The sequence below is a fragment of the Erythrolamprus reginae genome, chromosome 1, assembly GCF_031021105.1.
Source record: "Erythrolamprus reginae isolate rEryReg1 chromosome 1, rEryReg1.hap1, whole genome shotgun sequence".
NCBI classification, from domain to species: domain Eukaryota; kingdom Metazoa; phylum Chordata; class Lepidosauria; order Squamata; family Dipsadidae; genus Erythrolamprus; species Erythrolamprus reginae.
In genome coordinates this window covers 370,924,443-370,936,530 of record NC_091950.1, presented here as the reverse complement: position 1 = coordinate 370,936,530, position 12,088 = coordinate 370,924,443, and the positions used below count along the sequence as shown (strand labels likewise).

Here is a 12,088-nt window from a genome sequence, read left to right as displayed (position 1 = left end):
CACATTACATGACAATATTATCTGAGCTGTTAGAAATTTGTCTGGTTCCCAATATTTTCTTTTCTTATTGTGTCTCCTCTTTCTTTCTCTCTGCCATTGTTCTTTGTGAGTTTTTCTGGTAACATTTGGATGGGGCAACAACAGGAAATCCCAGGGCTATAGCCTGGGCTGAGAGGTTTAAACAAAATTAAAATCCCCAAAAGCAGCAGTTGGCAAACGATTTCTGAACTACTGCCAAGAGAAGTTAGCTCAACTCAGGCAGGAACGTTGATAGTGATGGGACTCTCCCAGACAGTTTGTGCCAAAATTAGCTGCATTTCCTGACTACAATGTTAAAAAGAAAGCAGCAGGCCGTACAGAGACTCTTCCTCATATGGTGCCAGACTTAAGGATCAGTTTGGAAACACCGAGTAGACTTCCCATTCTTGTATCTTTGATTTCAGCCAGACTACAACTCCATTAATTCTTAGACTGCGTGTCTGCCCTGGTGAGAAGGGCAGGGGGTTTTGAAGCCTGGTATATGTGTGGAGTAAGTGAATAGGGAGGCTAAAATCCATGAAGATGTCCTTTTATGCATGGTGTGGATGTCAAAAATGAGTCTTGGATGACACCAAAGCATTTCAGAATCTATCAGATATGGACAAAGTGAGGTGATGGCTGCTCCTCACACTCAAATAAGTAAGTAGGTTAATTGGTTGGTTGGTTGGTTGGTTGGTTGGTTGGTTGGTTGGTTGGTTGGTTGGTTGGTTGGTTGGTTGGTTGGTTGGTTGGTTGGTTGGTTGGTTGGTTAGTTAGTTAGTTAGTTAGTTAGTTAGTTAGTTAGTTAGTTAGTTAGTTAGTTAGTTAGTTAGTTTTTCTTGTATGTTGCCCATACAGACTCTGGGGGGATTCCAATAAATTAAAAAAAACAATATATAGAAAACATTATAAAAACATTGATAAAACCCAGCCAAACATACATACTCTCACTCACTTCCTAGCAAATTCACTCAACAATTCCAGGCCTGCAGGAAGAGCTAGGATCTTCATGGCTTTGATCTGTGTTGCCGATGCTGAAGTCATCAGCAATAAGTGAATTCCTTCAGTGATCAATGAGAGCCATACTTTCTTCACTCGGCTCTACTCCTCTCAAATAAGGACTGGTTGGAGGTGGGGGGGAGAGATTTCATTTTATTTGTGTTTGTCAAAACATGTACAAGGCAGGTATGTTATAAACATAAACAAAGTACTTACAGGTAAATTTGGGCAATAGTTCAGGGACTGTAGGCATGATGGTACGCTTATGTATGCCTCTTAATTTTTAACCACTCATCAGTTAACACTTGGCAATTTTATTTTTTATCATTCATTCATTCATTCGGAGTTGTTGTTACTATTATTATTATTATTATTATTATTATTATTATTATTATTATTATTATTATTATTAATTAGATTTATATGCCGACCCTTTCCGATGAAGTTATATGCTGCCCAACCCCCAAAGGACTCTGGGCGGCTTATTTATTTATTAATTTTATGGCGTGCAGCTGGGGAATTCTAGGAGTTGAAGTCAAGTTGCCAAGTTTGGAAAAAACACTGATTCTGGGGCTTTTATTTTTGATGAAGCTCAACTTCCGGTGCAAGCGGGCGCGTCTTAAGGGCCCGCACGCTGCCTCTTGCACTGTATGGGAGTAACGGCGAGGGCTTCCGGGCGGAAAAGGGAGACTTCCAAAGCATCCGGGGACGCTGGCTGCGGTGCTGCAAAGCAGCTGCCTGTTCTGGGGAGTCACCCAGTCAAAACGAAGTGAAGGAAGCCGGATCAAAAGGAGTTCGGCTCTGCTGGCCGAGTCGAGTTCCTCGCCCCAGCAATTCCCGGCCGTGCGAATGGAATGGGCCCGGATTTAACGGAGTTCCACGAGATCGGACTCTTCCTTTATCGGTCGTGGGTGATCCTGGGGAATTGCCTATAGGGGATTCTCCGCCTGGGATTCTGCGTTGTCCGCCTGGGATTCTGCTCTTAAACCGAACTCAACCGAACCGAACCATTTAAATCCAGTAGTCCCTCGGATCAGCACCGCAGTGTCTTTTGAAATTCTGGACAGCTGCTGATTGTCCCTAGCCTGGTCCTTCACACTTTTTATTTTGACTGAAAATAAACAAACTCCGGACTTCTGATGTAGAAGCTGCGAAAATGAGTCTAGCCAGGACCGATAGATAGATGGATGGATGGATCTGATTGATTGATTGATTGATTGATGATAGCTAGACAGTTTCTTTCTTTCTTTCTTTCTTTCTTTCTTTCTTTCTTTCTTTCTTTCTTTCTTTCTTTCTTTCTTTCTTTCTTTCTGATTTCTATGCTGCCCTTCTCTTGGGACTCATTTAACAGATTTAACAGATTACAGTAATAGAGTTGGAAGGGACCTTGCAGGTCATCTAGTCCACCCCTCCCCCTCCCCCGCCCAAACAGGACAGCCTACATCTGCGTCTGCCCAGGATCAAACTCACAACCTCCCGATTGTGAGGCAAGAGCTCCACCTCTAGGCGACAGCAGCTGGGCTCAACAGTCCAGTTGAGGAAAGGGCCGGCGGTGCCGACCCCCCCCCCCCTTTTTTTTTTTTTTTTTGTTCCAGATCGGCTTTTTTTCTCGTTTGGACTGGGTGGCTTCTCAGAATGGGCAGCTTGCATGGCACCGCCAGGGCACTGGGTATGAGATGGATCATGGGAGGCCAGAAACTCCCAAGAAGCAAGTTTTGCAGGGTTGGCAGTGCTGAGAGGACGTGAAAGAGGTCTCACCCAGGCAAAAGCTTTGGGGTGATATAAAGAAGATTCCTCTCCCCACCAAATGATTCCAGAACCTGCCCGCGTCTTGGCAACCTGCAGACCATGCCTTGTGGTGGGCGGAGCTCTGGATGGGAACCGCCTTAACGCCTCTCTTTTTACCCAATAGGTCAAGCCTGGACTCCCCATTGTCCATTCCCGGAAGAGCTTGGCTTCATCTCCTGCTGTTGGAAGTGAAGTTGTCCATCGAAATGTAATGGACTCCAGAGCAGGGGGGTCTCCAACCTTGGCCCCTTTAAGATTTGTGGATTTCAACTCCCAGAATTCCTCAGCCAGCTTTGCTTAAAGGGGCCAAAGTTGGAGACCCCCTGCTCCAGAGGATGGTAGGAGAACAGGAAGGCCTGGAGAAACGTTGTACATGGGGTCAGTGTTCTCTCTAATTTTGGGGGGGGCGGAAAAGTATAGTGTCTGAGCAGCAATCCCTTCGAGACTGGGCGGCACAGAAATAATAAATAAACAAACAAACAAATAAACAAATAAAAAACCCACCCTGTTTTGCCTCAGAGAATTTCAAAATAAAATACTGTACTGTGTGTCTATAACAGTGAGCTCATAATAGGGCAACTCTATCAATATCAAAATGCCACTTAAATAGTTGAGCTAGTTTCAAACTAGATTTTCTCTCTTCCTTACTCCCATTCTTTTTCTTTCTCTCTTCCTTCCTCTCTTTTTTCTATCTGTTTCTCTCTCTTCCTCTCTTCCTCTCTCTCTCCTTCCCTCTCACTCTTTCCCTCTCGGCTTCTGGGCAGGTTTGGAAAACTCTTGAGTTGATGACGATTTTTAAGTGAGCGATTGCTCACTGCTCAGCTTAGAGGGAACTATGCATGGGGTCGCCAAACGCGACTTCGCAGCTAATAAAAACAACCCACGCTTACGTCTCCCCCTTCATTAACCAGGAAAGTCTACGCGAGGAATTCGAGGAAGATTCCCTACTTCCCAAGGCAGACTTCGCCTCCTCTCTTGCTCTTTGGCCAGGATTAACAGCACGTAGGCAGGAGGAGGCCACCCCAAACTAGCGAGCCGGTTCCCCAAAGTATTGGCGGAGGAGAGGGGGGGATCAGAACAGCGTGCGGGAGAAAGCGAGATGGTGGTCGCAGACAAATCCACTCCTTCAAAGTTGTTGGGGACAGAAAAATTAAACAATGCTTGGGATCAAACTAGCTTCCTGTTCAGGAAACAAAATCCGCTAATTACAATGTTAATAAAGAACCGATGCTGTTGGTGGTGATTGTCTCCCATCCCTAAAACCCCCCTGGAATTAATTAATTAACAGTAATAAAAGATGAATTTCATCAGGAGTGTTGCTGTATAAAAGGAGATCTCTTGGGGGTTGTTGGTTGAAGATAATGACTGTTATCGAGAAACAACTTCGCACTTTGCAGTTAGGCTCCATCAAAGCCTTGTCACTCCCAAAAGTAGAAACCTCAATTTATTAAGTCTGTTTAATTAGATGTGTTCGGGGAAGATCTACTTCTCCTCCTCCTCCTCCTCCTCCTCCTCCTCCTCCTCCTCATCATCATCATCATCATCATCATCATCATTATTATTATTATTATTATTGTTGTTGCAATGGTTCTTTTAAAAAGCAACCCTGAATGAGCGGTTGCTATTGTTACTCTTCAATTCCACGATGAAATTTATTCACTAAACTGACTCGTCGCTATTTTTTATTGCAGGTACAGCAGCCTCTCGCCTTAATCTCCTTTAAAAGGCTATTTTAAATCAATGCAACGGCATTAAAAGCAAGAATGGTATTCGGTTATCCGATTCTCCCACCACCGATGAGAAACGGCTACTAAGCGATTTCTGGATCAATCTTCGTTCCGAGCTACAGAATCCAGCTTTGCTTTGAACCGGGATATATTGCTGGCAGATCTAGGGGCCGTTTTCAGTTCCTGGCTTTTTCAAGCCAAACCCTGGTCAGTTTGGGGAAAAAGCATCGGCGGAAGCTTTGCGTGGACCTGGAGAGCGAACAAGATAACAGAAGAGATTCAATAACCTTGTCTTCGGAGCGAATAGGACTTTGTTCCCAAATGCAATTTATTCCAAAGCAAACCAGACGCCCGATGAAAGCTGGCCACAAATACCGTCCTCCTCATTTGCCTCTACCGCAATACTTGCCTTGCGGCTTTTGCTTACCTTTTAATGCAGGAAGCTCGTTTGCTTAGCTCACCGGGCAAAAGCCAGTGAACGTTGGCAAAAAGGTCTCCTCAAATTAACAGAACTGCTTTTTTTTAATGCATATTTTGCAACACGATTTAGGATATACAGTACAGTAGTTCCATCCTGAGCTAGTGGAGATTTAAACCGATGTAGGTTGAGACCATCCATTCAACAAGCACCTCGGTAGGGTTGGTTTTTTAAATGTTTCTGGGAATGGGGCAGCTGCGAATTGAGTGCAGATAATTGAGCAGCATTTAACCACTTTTGGTATATGGTTGCTAGTCGGTTACTCCAGGAGATTCTGAAAGCGGAAGCTGATGGATATGCTCAAAACTGCCCAGTCCTCGATAACTGTAAACTGCCACCTGAACTTGTGAATTGACTCCAAAAGGGGGGAAAAAACCCTTTGTTTTGTAAGATGCTACCTGACCCTCTTGGAAAGCTCTTTTCACACAAAGAATATTTTTGTTAAGTGTAAAATATACTGCTCAAAAAAATAAAGGGGACACTCAAAGAACACATCCTAGATCGGAATGAATGAAATAGTCTCACTGAATACTTAATCTGTACAAAGTTGAATGTGCTGCCAAACAAAATGAAATTGATTGTCAATCAGTGTTGCTTCCTAAGTGGACAGTTTGATTTCACCGAAGTTTGATTTACTTGCTTACTTACTTATGTTGTGTTGTTGAAGTGTTCCCTTTATTTATTTTGAGCGGTATATAAAAGGGGAGAGGAACCAGATCAGAGTCCGTATCATTTCTATCATGGTGGGGTATATTTCGTCCTCTTCTTTCGGAGGGCGCTCCCCAATGAACGTGCTTCCAAAAACTAAAAACGTGTATTTGCTTTACTAAAAACGTCGATATTTTTTTGGGGGGACATTTTTGAGAGCGATATAAATAAAGGCCAAACCGATCTTTGCCTGATGGCCTTTTCAAAGTGGAGTAGAGCAGTGTTTCCCAACCTTGGCAACTTGAAGATATCTGGATTTCAACTCCCAGAATTCTAGGAGTTGAAGTCCAAATATCTTCAAGTTGCCAAGGTTGGGAAACACTGGAGTAGAGAATGACCAATCGTTATACTTGGTTTGAAGATTACAGACGCTCCCTGTTGGACTGCTTCTTGTAACTTCAAGGGCTACAAGTGTTGCCCAGGAGAAAACGCCACTTTTGAGACACCCCACCATCACCAAAAATGGCCTTTTTGGGGTTGCTGCTTAGACAGATATTTAGAAGAAAAAAGATTCATGTTGGAAGTGTCTGACTACTCAGATATAAGAACACAAATATCAGGATTAATTCTGTATTAACTGTGCTCTTTGTGCCTCTCCCTTAGTAAGTCAACAGATCTCCCACAGATATTAGTATAACTTCTAGGAGGGGTGTGTGAAAAGTATTACTCAGAGGGTGAAACTAATGTGTCCCAAAACAGTCAAGTTTAATGAACTGTAGAATAGAATCCTTCAGTTAGTCGCCGTGAAGCCCTTCAAATGTATTGGGATTGCCTTAAAACGGGACCGGTTCGGACGGACTGAATCACTTCCACTTGGAGAAGCGCTGCATTTTAGCCTCCCAGGTGCTGGTTCGAATCGCCTCGCCGCCCGCCCTCTCTCGTGACCAGCTCGTCCCTTCGCAAATCCGCCCTGCAGACGCCGAAGGATTTTGCAGCTCTCGCCATAAAGGCGTGTCCCGAGGCTCCTGCCTCACCCTGGGAAGGGAGGAATCCCCAAGATAGTCCCGCCGCCCTTTTCGCCTCCGGGAGAGGCCGATCGCGGATACCTGGGCCCTTCGGCTGGACTGGAAAAGTGACAGCCCCGTTTCCCTTCCCTGCGCCTCGCCAAGCGAACCCGAAGAAGAAATAATTGGGGAGTAATGAGATTTTGTAGTCTAACTAGCGGACTAAGGAGGAAAGAGAAGTCAAAGGTAATCTGTCCTGGAAGAAACAGGGCGCCTCGACGGATGAGATGAGAACGGCTGGAAACACAGCAATCAATTCAAAGCGAGAAAATGTCAGGAAATTTATCCTTAGTTCTAAGTTGCTTCTCTCCTTGTTTAGTTTCCACCTATTCCTTCTTGTTCTACCATCAAGTGCTTTGGAGAATAGGTTGACTCCCTCTTCTTTGTGGCAACCCCTGAGATATTGGAACACTGTTATCATATCACCCTTAGCCCTTCTTTCTCATTAAACTAGACATACCCAAGTCCAGGTTTTACCCAATACTTTTACCCAGTTCTTTATATGATTTTAGCAATAGCATTTAGACTTATATACCACTCCAGGGTGCTTTTACAGCCCTCGCTAAGTGGTTTACAGACTCTGCATATTGCTCCCAATAATCTGGGTCCAGATTTTATCCACCTCGCAAGGATGGAAGGCTGAGCCAACCTTGAGCCGGTGGTGAGATTTGAACTGCTGAACTACAGCTATCAGTTAGCTGAAGTAGCCTGCAGTGCTGCACTCTAACCACTGTGCCACCCGGCTCTTATTTTGTATGTACAGTAAGTGTGTATTTGTATGTTTGCGTGGCTATAGCTGGAGGATACCAGGAGGGGGAGTCAGGTGTAGATCAAAAAAGAGGCCAGTGTTTCCTAGGACCATTTTCATCATCTCAGCATGAAATGTCTCCCTCTTGTTTACCTTACAGGGTTTTTGCAGAGAGGAAGGTTGGGGGGGGGGGCAAGTTGGGTACCTTTTTCAGTGGCTCAACAATTTTGCATTTGATAGAATATAATTTTTAAAAGTACCCTTGCAGAATTAATGTCTTTGTGTGCAGGATCCTCTCTATGGTCTTTCCTTAATAAAACACAGAAATGTTCTGCTCTTTAAAGCAGCAGCAATTTCCTTCAAACACAGCAGCAGCAATGATCCTTGTCTCCATCCAGACTGCTCCTGAAACCTTCAGGACAGTTAGGACAGCCTGTGTGAAATTCGAATTAAGGAGCACCCCTCTTAAACACTGCATTAGTCCAATTGCTCCACAGAGTTTGTCAGCCCTTTGGAAATAGGTGGTTAACAAGCCACCCATTGATGTATACTGTTGGGCTAACCCTGCTGCCCAGGAAAGAGCACTCTGCACCTGATCAGAAGAACCACCATCTCGTTCTTAAATCTTGCATCTCAAGAGGGTGAGTTCTGGTGAGACTTTTGATTGAAAGAGAGACATTTGCTGGGTGTAATCAGAAAAGTTGAGATGGTACCCATGAAGGTGTGATCAAAGCAATATTCATTTTCAAAAACCCAAGCAGAGGTTCAGATGAATTATTGATTGAGTAATAAATAGGATTTATCATGCCAGACAAATCTTATTACATTATTTGACAAAATGACTACATTAATGGACCAAAAAAATGCTGCAGACCTAATATATCTGGACTTCAGTAAAGCATTTGACAAAGTGGGCCACAACCTATGTGGGTGGGCAGCATCCCCATCAGTTGAATTCGTAACTGGCTGACCAATTGCACTCAACCTGTAGTCCTTAATGGAGCTGCATCTACATGAAGGGAAGTTGCAATGAGCTCTACATGGGGTTACCCTTGAAAAGTGTTTGGAGACTACAGTTGGTCCAAAACAAAGCTGCATGAGCTGTTCTGGGTGTACCTAGACACACCCACATCACATCAAAGCTTTGTGTGCTGCCTTGGCTCCCAATAGGTCTCCAGACACAATTCAAGGTGTTGGTCATTACCTTTAAAGCCCTACCTGGCTTAGGATCAGATTATGTACAGGATTGCATTCTGCCTGGTCAGAATCCATGGTCTTCTCACGGTTCCATGTGAGAGGGCCTTCTTTGTGGGGGTTCTGTTTTTATGGAATCAACTGCCCCTGAGATCTGCATGATGCCTGCCTTCTGAAAGGTGGTAAAAACATGGCTTTTCCAGCAAGCCTGGAGCAGATGAATGGTTCATCTTGTCCGGATGAATGCATGAATATTTTAGTTAAGGGTTCTTAAAATTGTTTCATTGTTTTTTATATAGCTGTTTTTATATTACTGTTAGATGCCAGGAGTCTGTAAGGAGTTGGGCGGCCTACAAATCACATTGAATGAATGAATGAATGAATGAATGAATGAATGAATGAATGAATGAATGAACTTCCGTTTGGCTGTTTCTTCTGTCCCCAGGCTTCAGGTGGTTTTCCTGAACCCTGGAGACTGCAAAATGGCCCAACAGGCCTACTGGAAGTCCAGAGATTTCAATGAGGTCTGTGCACATTCACAGGAGGGCAGCATGAGGGGGTTGTGTGCATGTGCAGGGGGAGGGCATTGTGTTATGGGTGTGGGCACGCACTCACCCTTTTGGCACCTGAGCCAAAAAAAGGTTCACTATCAATGCTCTAGAAAGAGTGCAAAGAAAAAGCAGTAAAGATGATATGGGGATTTGGAATTTAAAAATATATGAAGAATAATTGCAGGAACTGGGTACATCTAGTCTAACAAATAGAAGGACTAGGCTGTTCGAGCCCAGAGCTCTCCCAGAGTATTAACTCAGCACAATGAGATATCACAGATTACTTTATTACAGGCATCCACATGATAACTCATGGTTATGATGCAATTCTTCTGCAGTGTAATCTTTCCAATTGTACAGCTGAAAAGAGGTTGAATCGCCCTGGCTCTGCTCTCATGCTGTTCTACATGTTGCTTCTACATGCGGACTTGATTAGTGAATAACAAAGAACCCATTGGAATGTTCTCTCTTGTTACCCCTCATCCTGGGTCAGAGCCAATAGTAATACACATATATGGTCACATGTAAAACTACATTACCCAGAGTACAATTCCCCTAATGCAATGTCTTAAAGAAACATCTTTTAATACAAGCTAACTATTTCTGTCTGTGGTGACAACACATCCCCTGCCTGGAATTTGTAAAATTCCACTACTAACTAGCAAATAAATTGAAATAAACAAAAGTACAGAGCCAGGGTGGCGCAGCAGGTAGAGTGCTGTACTGCAGGCCACTGAAGCTGACTGTAGATCTGTAGGTCAGTGGTTCAAATCTCATCACTGGCTCAAGGTTGACTCAGCCTTCCATCCTTCCAAGGTAGGTAAAATGAGGACCCGGATTGTGGGAGCAATATGCTGGCTCTGCTAAAAAAAGTGCTATTGCTAACATTGTTGTAAGCCGCCCTGAGTCTAAGGAGAAGGGCGGCATACAAATCAAATAAATAAAATAAAATAAGTATAGGCTAAATAATGCAACTTAACTGTCTAACTGCAATAAACAATGTATAGCATAAGCAATGTAATGTAACCATCTAACTGACTAAATAAAAAGGCATAGCATAACAATGTAACTTTACTAAGTAACTAAAGTAAACAAGGCATATCATTAAACAATGTAAATACAGTGATACCTTGTCTTACAAACTTAATTGGTTCCGGGATGAGGTTCTTAAGGTGAAACGTTTGTAAGATGAAACAATGTTTCCCATAGGAATCAATGGAAAAGCGATTAATGCGTGCAAGCCCAAAATTCACCCCTTTTGCCAGCCAAAGCACCTGCTTTTGCGCTGCTGGGATTCCCCTGAAGCTCCCCTCCATGGGAAACCCCACCTCCAGACTTCCATGTTTTTGTGATGCTGCAGGGGAATCCCAGCAGGGCAAAAACGGACGCTTCGCTGGCAACGGAAGTCCGGAGGTGGGGTTTCCCAGAGAAGGGAGCATCAGTGAAATCACAGCATCGCAAAAACACTGAAGTCCTCGAAACCCCACCTCCGGACCACTGTGTTTTTGCGATGCTGGGATTTCACTGAGGCTCCCTTCGCTGGGAAACCCCACCTCCGGACTTCCGTTGCCAGCAAAGCGTCCATTTTTGCGCTGCTGGGATTCCCCTGCAGCATCACAAAAACATGGAAGTCTGGAGGTGGGGTTTCCCATGGAGGGTAACCCCAGCAGTGCAAAAACGGGTGCTTCACCGGCAACGGAAGTCCGGAGGCGGGGCATCCCAGCGGCAGCGGTGAGTTTGTAAGGTGAAAATAGTTTGTAAGAAGAGGCAAAAAAATCTTAAACCCTGGGTTTGTATCTTGAAAAGTTTGTATGACGAGGCGTTTGTAAGATGAGGTATCACTGTATTTAGGTAGAGACAAGGCATACAAAGATTGAGGTTCAGTCTTGAAGCTCGATCTGACTTCTCAGCAAGACTAGGTCAGTGACTAGTCTGGTGTAGAGTTTCTTGGTGAAAGTCTTTGAGTTGGGCAGAACCTGGAGTACAAGTCCCGTGTGCCAAGAATTTCAAGATGCATCTTTGTCTTGCAACGGGACAAGGAACAGATGCAATTGGAACAGGAACAGGTTAACAGGAACAGGAAGCAACGGAACAGGAACAGGAACTGGGAAAAGAACAGGAGCTGGAGCTGGAACAGAAACTGGAAAAGGAACTGGAACTGGAACATGAGCACAAGCAGAAACTGGAACAGATTCAATAGGAACAAGAACAGGATCAGGTTCTACAGGTACCAGAAAGGAACTGGATCAGAATCAACAGGAACAAAAACAGGAACATGTAATGGGGCTTGGAAGTTGCCCTCCCCGCCATAGACTCTGGTATATGCCATGACTGCTATTGTTTCTGTGGATGTGTCTGAGAAGACTTGGAGCTCTCTTTTTGTCACGGTGGTGGGTGAAGCAGGAACACATGTGTTGTACACTGATGCTTTGAAGACTGTTCTGGGAGGTACACAATTCCCCTTTTTGTTTCTGCTCTGGCTTTTGTGGACGGTACACTCCAAAGAATGGCAGGTACCAGCATTCTTCATTCTTTTTCAGAGATGGGGCAAGTTCAACATGTCCGTTCTGGATCATCTTGTCCATGAACTCCATCAGATGAGCTTTCATTTCAGGCTTCCTGTTCATAAGTCTTCTCAGGCTAAAAAGGTGGGAGGGAGCTTGCTCATGGTTGTTAGGCAGGCATTGTCTGGGTGTGCGAAAAGGCAGTGGTGCAACCCAGCTTCCGCTAATGTCCCATTTAAATTTCTTTTCTATGAGCTGTGGAGAGCATTTGTCCTCTATTGATATGGCTAAGTCATTGTCCTGTTTGCTGATCTGGAACACTGTCACTTCTAGGACAGGGTTGCCTTTAAAAGTTATGAAGTTTTCTTG

The 12,088-nt window shown here is 44.2% G+C and overlaps 1 long non-coding RNA gene across 1 annotated transcript; it reads left to right on the top strand.

Moving 5' to 3' along the window:
• Positions 1–3,120: 3,120 nt before the first annotated feature.
• LOC139161804 (uncharacterized) lies at positions 3,121–5,821 on the top strand. The gene is made up of 2 exons (XR_011558158.1): positions 3,121–3,183; positions 4,497–5,821. It is a non-coding gene; the product is annotated as an uncharacterized lncRNA (long non-coding RNA).
• Positions 5,822–12,088: the final 6,267 nt, after the last annotated feature.